At 36.4% G+C, this 9,184-nt stretch overlaps 1 pseudogene across 1 annotated transcript; it reads right to left on the reverse strand.

Annotated features, from left to right (window-relative positions):
• Positions 1–2,619: 2,619 nt before the first annotated feature.
• LOC149252225 (cytochrome P450 750A1 pseudogene) lies at positions 2,620–4,332 on the reverse strand (annotated as a pseudogene). Its single transcript, XR_016265450.1, has 2 exons — positions 3,403–4,332; positions 2,620–3,243 (listed from the first exon to the last, which is right to left on the reverse strand). The product of XR_016265450.1 is annotated as a cytochrome P450 750A1 pseudogene (transcript).
• Between the last annotated feature and the right edge of the window lie 4,852 nt (positions 4,333–9,184).

A 9,184-nucleotide genomic window follows, 5' to 3' on the forward strand; every position in this document is an offset into this window, starting at 1 on the left:
CACCCGTTCTGCTGATCAGATGCTGTCTCACCATGATGAGATAAGGAACAGTGAGGGTGAAATGGTGTTTAGAGAATGGACAGAGGAGCAAATTGGGAGCAGGCAGAGGGCGTGACTCAGCGTCCAAGTATAACTCGGCAGACACCCATATCCCACCTTCACCAGGCAGTCGACGCATATGAAGCTTCCAGACCAGACAATTGCAATACATAAATTCTATTACGACCACCTCTCTTCGGCTATCCCCCGCCATTACTCCTGCATTAAATGGAGCTGAAGCCCAACCCGATCTGAAGCATGCGAAGGTGATGGTCTGAACCATTTACGGATTGTGCCTGCTGTCCCAATGCGCATAGCCATGTGAACCTCCCTTCGGCTGCAATGACCGCGTCCCTTCCATTTCCAGGTGGTGCTGGGCTAGCAGGTGTCATCCAGCATAGCCGCACCCTGTCCCATCACCCTAACTGTCCTCTAAAGCACCCGAATCCGCGGTGGCTGCGTCCTTTTGAACTAGAGTGTTGCATTCCTGTTTCTGTTCATAATTCTGTATTATATCCAAGTTACCTGTTACAAGGGAATGCTTGCTTTCTACTCCCAGATTGGCAAGGAGGTCCGCTACCTTGTTGCTTTCCCTCTTGACATGATTGAAAATAATTGCTCAAATATCAAAAAATGTTTGTTGACTTAATTTGATTTTATTGAATTGAATATTTTATTTATCTTTTGAACATTTTATTTTGTTAAATTAAGAATGTATTTTATAAAAAATGAAGATTTTGATTTGTCTTATCTAATTTTAAATATTTTTTTATTATTGATAAGTAATAAAAATCTGAGAAAATCCATTACCAAAAATATAATAAGTTACACAGTTACACTAATATCAACTCATGTAATAAAACAGTCTATACAAAAAAGCACAGTGACATAGTGACTCTGCTTTAATTTCTATAACAGAAAAGCCGGCTCCTCGTGGACATTGTCACTCTTGAAGGTATCGTAGTAGAATTGTTAGACACACAGAAATAACGGTGAAATAACGGTGATCTGATGCTAAATGATTCAAAAGCCGTCGTAAAATGCACCAGTAATATCTTCTTCATGATTGTCTACTAATGTTTCTTTCTACACTGCAAAGACGAGGAATTCATCGTGAAATAAACAGTGTGCAAATAAATTATTTTAAATTGTAGCTATTTATAAGAATAGCGTTTTTTGTTAGTTTGATTTACAGAAGTTTGAACATTGAATATTATTGTTCCCTTTTAAAATTATTTATAAATAAGTAGAAGGAATTTTGTAATATGAAATTTTACAAGTTTTTTTTGTTATTTAAAAATTGTTTTTGAATTTATAAAAGGTTTAGTTTATTGATTTTCTTTTAAAATTATGTAGATTTTTATGGCTCAAACTTATGATTTAACAAATTTTTAATTGATTAGAAATACATTTAAGAAGAGGGTTATTTTAACAATAATAAGAAGACATAAAACTATTACAAAGAATGGAAGATCATCATGTCAATTGCATGTTTTGTACATGGAGAGGGAGTGTCTCAATTATTCTTCCCAATCATTTAAAATGCGCTCAATTAACATCTTTATATATTAATAATTAGATAGCTATGGACATTTTCACTTATATAAATATGACATGTTAAAATGTGATTATATGATATTAAATTGTTGATAATTAAATACTCAATTTCAAACAAAAACATTTATATATATATATATATGTTTGTTTTTGCTAGATAATATGAGTATTGAGATAAGTCATACATAAAAACATTTATATATATATATGTTTGTTTTTGCTAGATAATATGAGTATTGAGATAACTCTACACCTCATCTATAGCTTGATTACGTAACTCTATGGCTTGATTACCTTGACTCGATTTTTGCTAGTAGATTTTCCGATCAACATTAAGTGCCTTAAGAGAGCACCTTCTCACCTTTTACTCTAAGCCAGACCAATGAAAAAGATATATTATTTTAACAAAATCGCCTTTAAAAATTAATTAAAATACGTAAAATTTGTTACATGCTTGGGCGATTCTTTACTCAACGCCAAATAGGTGAAAAAGATGTATATTTCTAACCCAAAAAATCCTTTAAAAACTAATTGAAATATGTATAATTAGTTGCATACTTTCACGATTCATTGCATTATTTTATTTTCTTTAAATTATTTATAAAAATTTAGGAGTAGCCGATGATTATGAACCTTAATTAATATTGGTGCCCGTTTCATATAAAGAAACGTTAATGTGGTTGTTAAAAAAAAATTCATATAAAGAAACGTTCATGTGATTGTTAAATTTATTTTTTCAGCTAAGTTGCTTATTGCTGGTTCTATGATTAACAATCTAAATTCTATGTCAAGAATCCCACTGACCAATGATAAGGCAAGGTACCCAAATCAGCATAATAATGAACGTTACGTAATTACCATAAACTAAATTACAAGAGCATGTAGCGAATACCATAAACTAAACTACAATAACATAAACTAAACTACAATAACATGTAGCCAAAACATTGGCAGCTAAATTAAAGCCACTAGGGAAAATAGGGAAGCCACTGTACATAAAGCCCCACGGTACCTAGCCTCTTCCTACGCTTCATCGCTGGACTTCAGTGGAAAGCCTACCCTCAAGCTTGGATAAGCACGCAGCGGAACTTGCCTTGGAATCGTCAGCCCACAAACTTCCGTCATATCAAGCCGCGACGGATCACCTTCAACTCTCCAGTTAAAAGTGTGCATCAGCTGAGCCACTGCGAGTTCGATGGTGGGAATAGCCATGGCGGCCCCTGGGCATCCTCTCCTTCCTGTCCCAAACGGAATCATACGGAAGTCTGATTGATCTGCTGAATTCACATGTTCGTCCTTCATGAATCTCTCAGGCTTGAATTCGGAAGCATCTGCCCCCCACACATTGACATCCCTTCCTATAGCCCACACATTCACAATCAACATTGTTTTCCTAGGGATAGAGTATCCGCCTGCTGTAACAGCCTCTACAGATTCATGAGGAATGGCTAGCGGAAGCGTCTCTTTCACTACGCAGTGGAGGTATTTCATCCTCACTACATCGGATTCAATCACTTGGCGATGTTTGCCCACTACATCTTCGATTTCTTGCTGCAATCTCTTCATGGCATGTGGATGCCTCAGCAGCTCACTCATTGCCCATTCTAACGTACTTGATGTTGTGTCCGTCCCGGCTACGAACATGTCCTGCATACAATTAATGCAAAAAATTGATTGATTTAAGTTCTAAGGAATGATGATAAAAAATGATAATAGAATGGCCCAGGGCCTAGAGACACACCATCACAAGAGCCTTGATAGTTTCCCTTGTGATTTTGGAGTTGGCCTCAGGGCCTAGAGACACACCATCACAAGAGCCTTGATAGTTTCCCTTGTGATTTTGGAGTTGGCCTCAGCTTTCTCGAGCAGCACATCCACGAAATCTTTGACGTGAGGCTCTTCGTCTTTCTGGTGCTTGGAAGTCGCGGCCATGCGTTGAGCAACGTGGTCGTCTATTATTTTCTCCACAAACTCATTGAATGTTTTATGGATTTTCTTCATGCGCCGCTTGATACCCTGCGAATCAAGCCAATCCAAATAGGGAATAAAGTCTCCGATGGGAAAAGCCCCCACCGCAGTTGTCAGGTCTACTAATAAATCCTTGAAACCTTTGAAATCGCCATCCAAATCATCGTCAGAAAATGTCCTCCCCGCCAGTATCCGCCAAATTATATTGGAGTTGAGAGTAGAGAGGGCCTTGATAATATTCACACCCATTATTCCGCTCTCACTCTCCTCCCAAAATGAACGGATCATCGCAGATACTTCTTCCTCTCGCACACCCTTGAACGACTCAATTCTTTTGGCAGTCAGCAGTTCTAACACGCATATTTTCTTCATTTCCCTCCAGTGATCTCCATAGGGAGCGAAGGCCACATCTTTAGAGTTGAAAAACATTAATCTCCCAGCGGCTTTTGGAGGTCGGCTGGCAAAAATCAAGTCATGAGTTTTGAGAAACTCTTTGGCTATGTCAGAAGAAGAGACGACGACGGTAGGGAGAGAGCCTAAGCGCAGAAAGAAAATGGGGCCATATTTATCAGCAAGGGCTTTAAGAGCACGGTGAGCAGGAGGGATCAGTTGGAAGAGATTTCCGACGATTGGCCATGGAAAGGGACCTGGAGGCAATCTGGCCCTAATCCTTCTCTTATGCAATAAGAGTATGAAAAATAAACACAGAAATAAACCAACCATAGCTGCTGTATTAGCAGGCAGTGTAATATGAAATTCCATGTCGGACACACGTTGGTAACTGACACGCTGAATGAAACGCAGAAGCGTATGGTATTTATAGCCGCCATAAGGTCTATCAAAGCTCAGTTTATCCCGATAATATGCGTGAAGGTAAATGGTAAGTGAATTTCAAATAATCATGAAGCAAATGGTAAATAAATTTCAAATAATTCAAAACCATGCACAAATCTATTTTATTGGATCTTAAGAAAATATTAGATTATTCAGAATTTTTCGATATTTTATTTTTAGGCTAAAAAACAGTAAAGAAATTATTTTGTATGTTAAATTTTCTTATGGTATGAAAGTTAAAAGCCTTGTTTATTTGGATTGATGGTGCTTTTAGAATGGTTTATTATTTGTTTTTATTTCAATAATATTCTTTTTTTAGTATTATTTAAAACAAAACAAAAATTTAATTTTTAAAATTGACCTTGATTGTATTTTTTATAATATTTTAGTTTTGTTTTTTTTCTTCTCACATGTCCATTATTTTCCTAAAATTTTGAAATAATAATAATTTTAATATTATTTTTATTTTGGAAAATCATCTCCTTTTTATTTAGTAATGGTTTAACTAAGTCAATACATCCCTGAACTGAAAGTAGGGATTTTGGCTAGAGTTGAAAGTAATTTTAGGAAACCTCTTTGTTTCCATGATGTTTAACTTTTTCTTATATACAAGATACCTAGTCATAGCCATGCTTTCAATGGGGAAAGACTATCTTCAATCCTGACGACATGATGAGGAGTGTTACATTTAATCTTGCTATTTTAGGTTATGAACTACCTTAAGGTGTGCTCTATCCTCCTCCATGTATCTTTATAGATATTGCAGCCATGAACTTCACACCCTTATAAAATAAAATAATAAGAGTGATAAGAGTCTCAAGGAAGAGCTTATTTTTATTCCATATCTAAAAATATGCAAACTTATAGTTATTTTCAAGCCCATAATAAGTTTTCTATCCTCCATTTATTAGGATATTCTTTTCTCACTGTGATAACACTGAATGGACTTATGATGGATATAGATTCAAAGATATTTGTACCGTGGAACTTCTTCCAAGTAATTGTTGTAATATATGAAAGTATCATAAGTAATTTTTTTTAATTTAATTGTCATGAATTTAGTCTTGACAATATTAATGGTCTCAATGACTCCAAATCAAAAAGAAGATATCAATAACATAAAGAAAAAGGGTTACAACAATATTATTGAAGTGTTGTGTCATCACAATCTATATCTTCAATTAAATCCATTTAAAATTTACAATAAAATAAAATCACCTCAATCAATTTTTTTTGTTATTGATATCCTATAAATGATATTTTTATATTTTATGTGAAACTATTGGTTCTTAATACATCATAATGTTTTTATAAAAATATTATGTCTTAATATTAAAACCATCAATATTTTTTTAAAATAAAATTAAAAATTATATTTTAAATAATATATATATATATATATATATATATATATATATATATATATATATAATTTTATATATACTCTATTAATATTTGAAAATAAAATATAAACAATAAAAAAAATATTACATTATATTTTACATTTTAAAAATTTTTAAAGATGAAAAAGTTAATCACTCTGTGATGTGAATCTTTCTAATTTTTGACAAGCTCTCATCATTATATGTCAACTGCATGCTATGCCTTAAAAAGAAATTAGTAATCAAAAGTCTAAAGCATCTCTGAATACAACAAAAATAAAAAACGAGTCTTTGAGCCAATCACACACACTAATGTGAACCCATTGATTTTATCATAATGGAGACGCTGCATCCCGCGATCATTATCTCTAGTACCAAGAAAAGCGATGTAACGATGTAAAAGGAGGCCAAAGTCGTAAAGTCGTAATATTGGAAACGGACCAACGTCGTTTTGGCAGGAAGCATTTTACATTTTTGGCAATTTGTGGCAGAGGACGACATAAGGGAAGGTGGCGAAGGGGGAAGGTGTCTTGGACGTGCAGGGAAGGCGTAAGGTATAGTGGGGAAGGAAGGAGAAGCAAAGTGGAAGGGAGGAGAAGCAGCGAAGGTTGAGGGCAAGCGTCGACCATCCGGTATGTCTTCGTTGGGTTCCAAGGAAAATCCCATGAGTTGGAGAGAAAGTTTTTGGGAAGGAGCGAGGGGCACGAGGCCACTCTAATGAGGCTCAGCTTAACCAGGGAGAAACTAGGGTAGACAAAGGGATATTTCGCCTGGCTCCGCACTGTTTTGACTTTGCTCTTGAGTGGAAGCTGGGGCTATGACATGGTGGGCACCGTGAGGAGCCTCAATAAAAGACCGCTCTGGAGTGACCAGCCTTCGAGTTGGGATGTTAGCAGGGTGGGAAATTGGCTGAGCGAACCCGAGAAAACGGCAAGGCAGGACCATAGGGGAATTTCCAGGGACCCCGGGGTTTTTATGAGAGGCGAAGAGGTGAGCTAAAAACGGACTAGAACTGGAAGGTAGAGGCAAGGGTCTGCAGGTATGGGAGCACTAGCAGCACCTGGCTACAGATGGGTCTGTGAGCTAGGATATGGCTGCAAGAGGGTGACCAATCCCAGAACTAGGGTAAGGGCGTGAGGCAGGGAGATAAGCTCAGGGACTCCTGCCTAATTTCCATAACCACTGCCCACCTGTGGGCACAGGGGTGCCTCTACCCGATGCAAGACAAGCATGGTAGTGAAGTCTAGATATCACATTTGCACTGTGTTGCGATGAAGGATGTAGTGAATTTAATGATGTCGAACTGTATACAATTTATAAGTCGGCAGGGCATGGCTCCAACACGATGTGGCTGTGGTTGGGGCAACAAAGGCCCGAAACCCCAGGAAACCAAATGCCCAAGCAGGACGGATGGCCGTAGGGGTCGCAAGGTCGTCGAGCACATCATAGCTGAGGCAGCCAAAACTTACAAAAAGGAAGTGGATGAGGGAATCCGAAAATTGATAGATGGTTGGGAAGGCCAGGTGAAGAAAGAGATGGAACCAGATGACGAAAATGAGGTTTGGATAACAATGGTGCTTGACCCAAGGACCACAAGAGGGTGAATTACATAGTTTAAGCACACCCTATACCTGTATTTTCTGATGAAAAGTCTGCTAGGCAAAGCACTTGAGCAAAATTTCTACGGGGATGGAAGTTACCATGCAGGGCCCTCCCGACTACAAGAGAGACATGGAGAAGATCCTATTCCAGCTACATAAAGAGGATGTTAGGATGGACCGTATTGACAAATGCATCCCATGCATTGGGGAGATCTTTGGAATTCCAAAAGAAACTGCAGAAGATGTTGCCCTGGTAGCCTCTGACACTGAGGAGCAGAATGACAAGCAAGATTAGTCTACCTATGCTTAGATTTTGTTTATGCAGATAGCATTTAAATTTTATGTTGCATATGTTAGATGTTATACTTATGAAGTTTTTGTATCATGAGAATGAAACATACCTAGATCTACTAGAAAAACTGAATAAGTTTTGTTTCTGGATGGCGTATAATGCTGATTGATGGCAAATAGACTCGGTTTCTCCTCGGGGCGAGTTGAGGCCACCGAGTAAAACTATGTGGTGTAAATTTGCTTAATATACATAATAGAAAATAGACGGCCCTACCAAGCATTACAAAAAAAATTGTTGTCACAAATTCTAAGAATCTTCACGTCCACAACAATTTACTGGATATCTTTTCGAAGCCCTTTCATCACCTCTTCTATAAACAAAGGTAACGTAGACACCACCACAATTTCTATTACAACGTTGAATTTGTAAACATGTCTACAATTTTTCTTGAGAGCGGACCGTCTTAAGAGATACTCCACCTCTATCAATAATTTGTGTTACAAAATGATACCAAATATCAATACGCCTAGTCTTACTATGACAATATGGATTATCACAAAATGTAGTTAAATCATCCTACATTCTTCCAAGCTCACCCAAAAGGCCCATTCAACCAAATTTCCTCCTTGAAAGCATGTGAATCAAGAATATTTTGCCTTGGTAGTGGATAAAGCAATTGTTTCTTGAAGCTTTCACTTCCAACTAATACATTCTCTTGCAAGAGTAAACACATAACCTCAAGTGGATCTCCTATTGTCCAAATTACCTGCCAAATATAAATCAACATTACTGCTAAGAAAATCACTACAATAATTAAATTTGTTGCAATAATCAATTATTCCTATAAGATACCAAATTGCTTGTTACACTTCATTTCAATACTCTCTTTCCAGATTTTACATGTACCTGCAAGCAACACCCACTTCATATAAAGTATCTTCTATAGTATATATCATCGCATACATCAAACTTCTTACTACATTAGCATATGGTAAATGAGACATATAACTCTATTCTTCCTCACTACTAGGAGATAAAACTAGAGAAATCTTAAAATGAGAAGCTAAAAGTGTATTTATAAGTTTCATATTATTTATTTATAAGTTTAGAATTATTTTATTGTTATAATCCTATTGTGAAAACTCAAGCTTACAATTTTTCTTGTATATATGTATTTCTATGCCTATGATTTGTTTTTCTACCATTATATCCTTCATATCAAAGGTCCTAGCCATATGAGTCTTTGACATGCTGATATCATTCTAGCCATATGAGCCTTCAACATGCTGATAATATTCTCAAGGAAGAGTTTATTTTTATGCTATATCTAAAAATATGCAAACTTATAGTTATTTTCCAGCCCATAATAATTTATCTATTTTCCATTTATCCTTTTCTCATTGTGATAATACTAATGGCGCTTATGATGGATGTAGATTCGAAGATATTTTGTGTGGTGGAAATTCTTCCAAGTTGTTGTTGTAATATATGAAAGTACCATAAGTGGTTTT

Source organism: Pinus tabuliformis, chromosome 7 (assembly GCF_031772625.1).
Source record: "Pinus tabuliformis cultivar Carrire ecotype Pingquan chromosome 7, CPIR1, whole genome shotgun sequence".
Taxonomy (NCBI): domain Eukaryota; kingdom Viridiplantae; phylum Streptophyta; class Pinopsida; order Pinales; family Pinaceae; genus Pinus; species Pinus tabuliformis.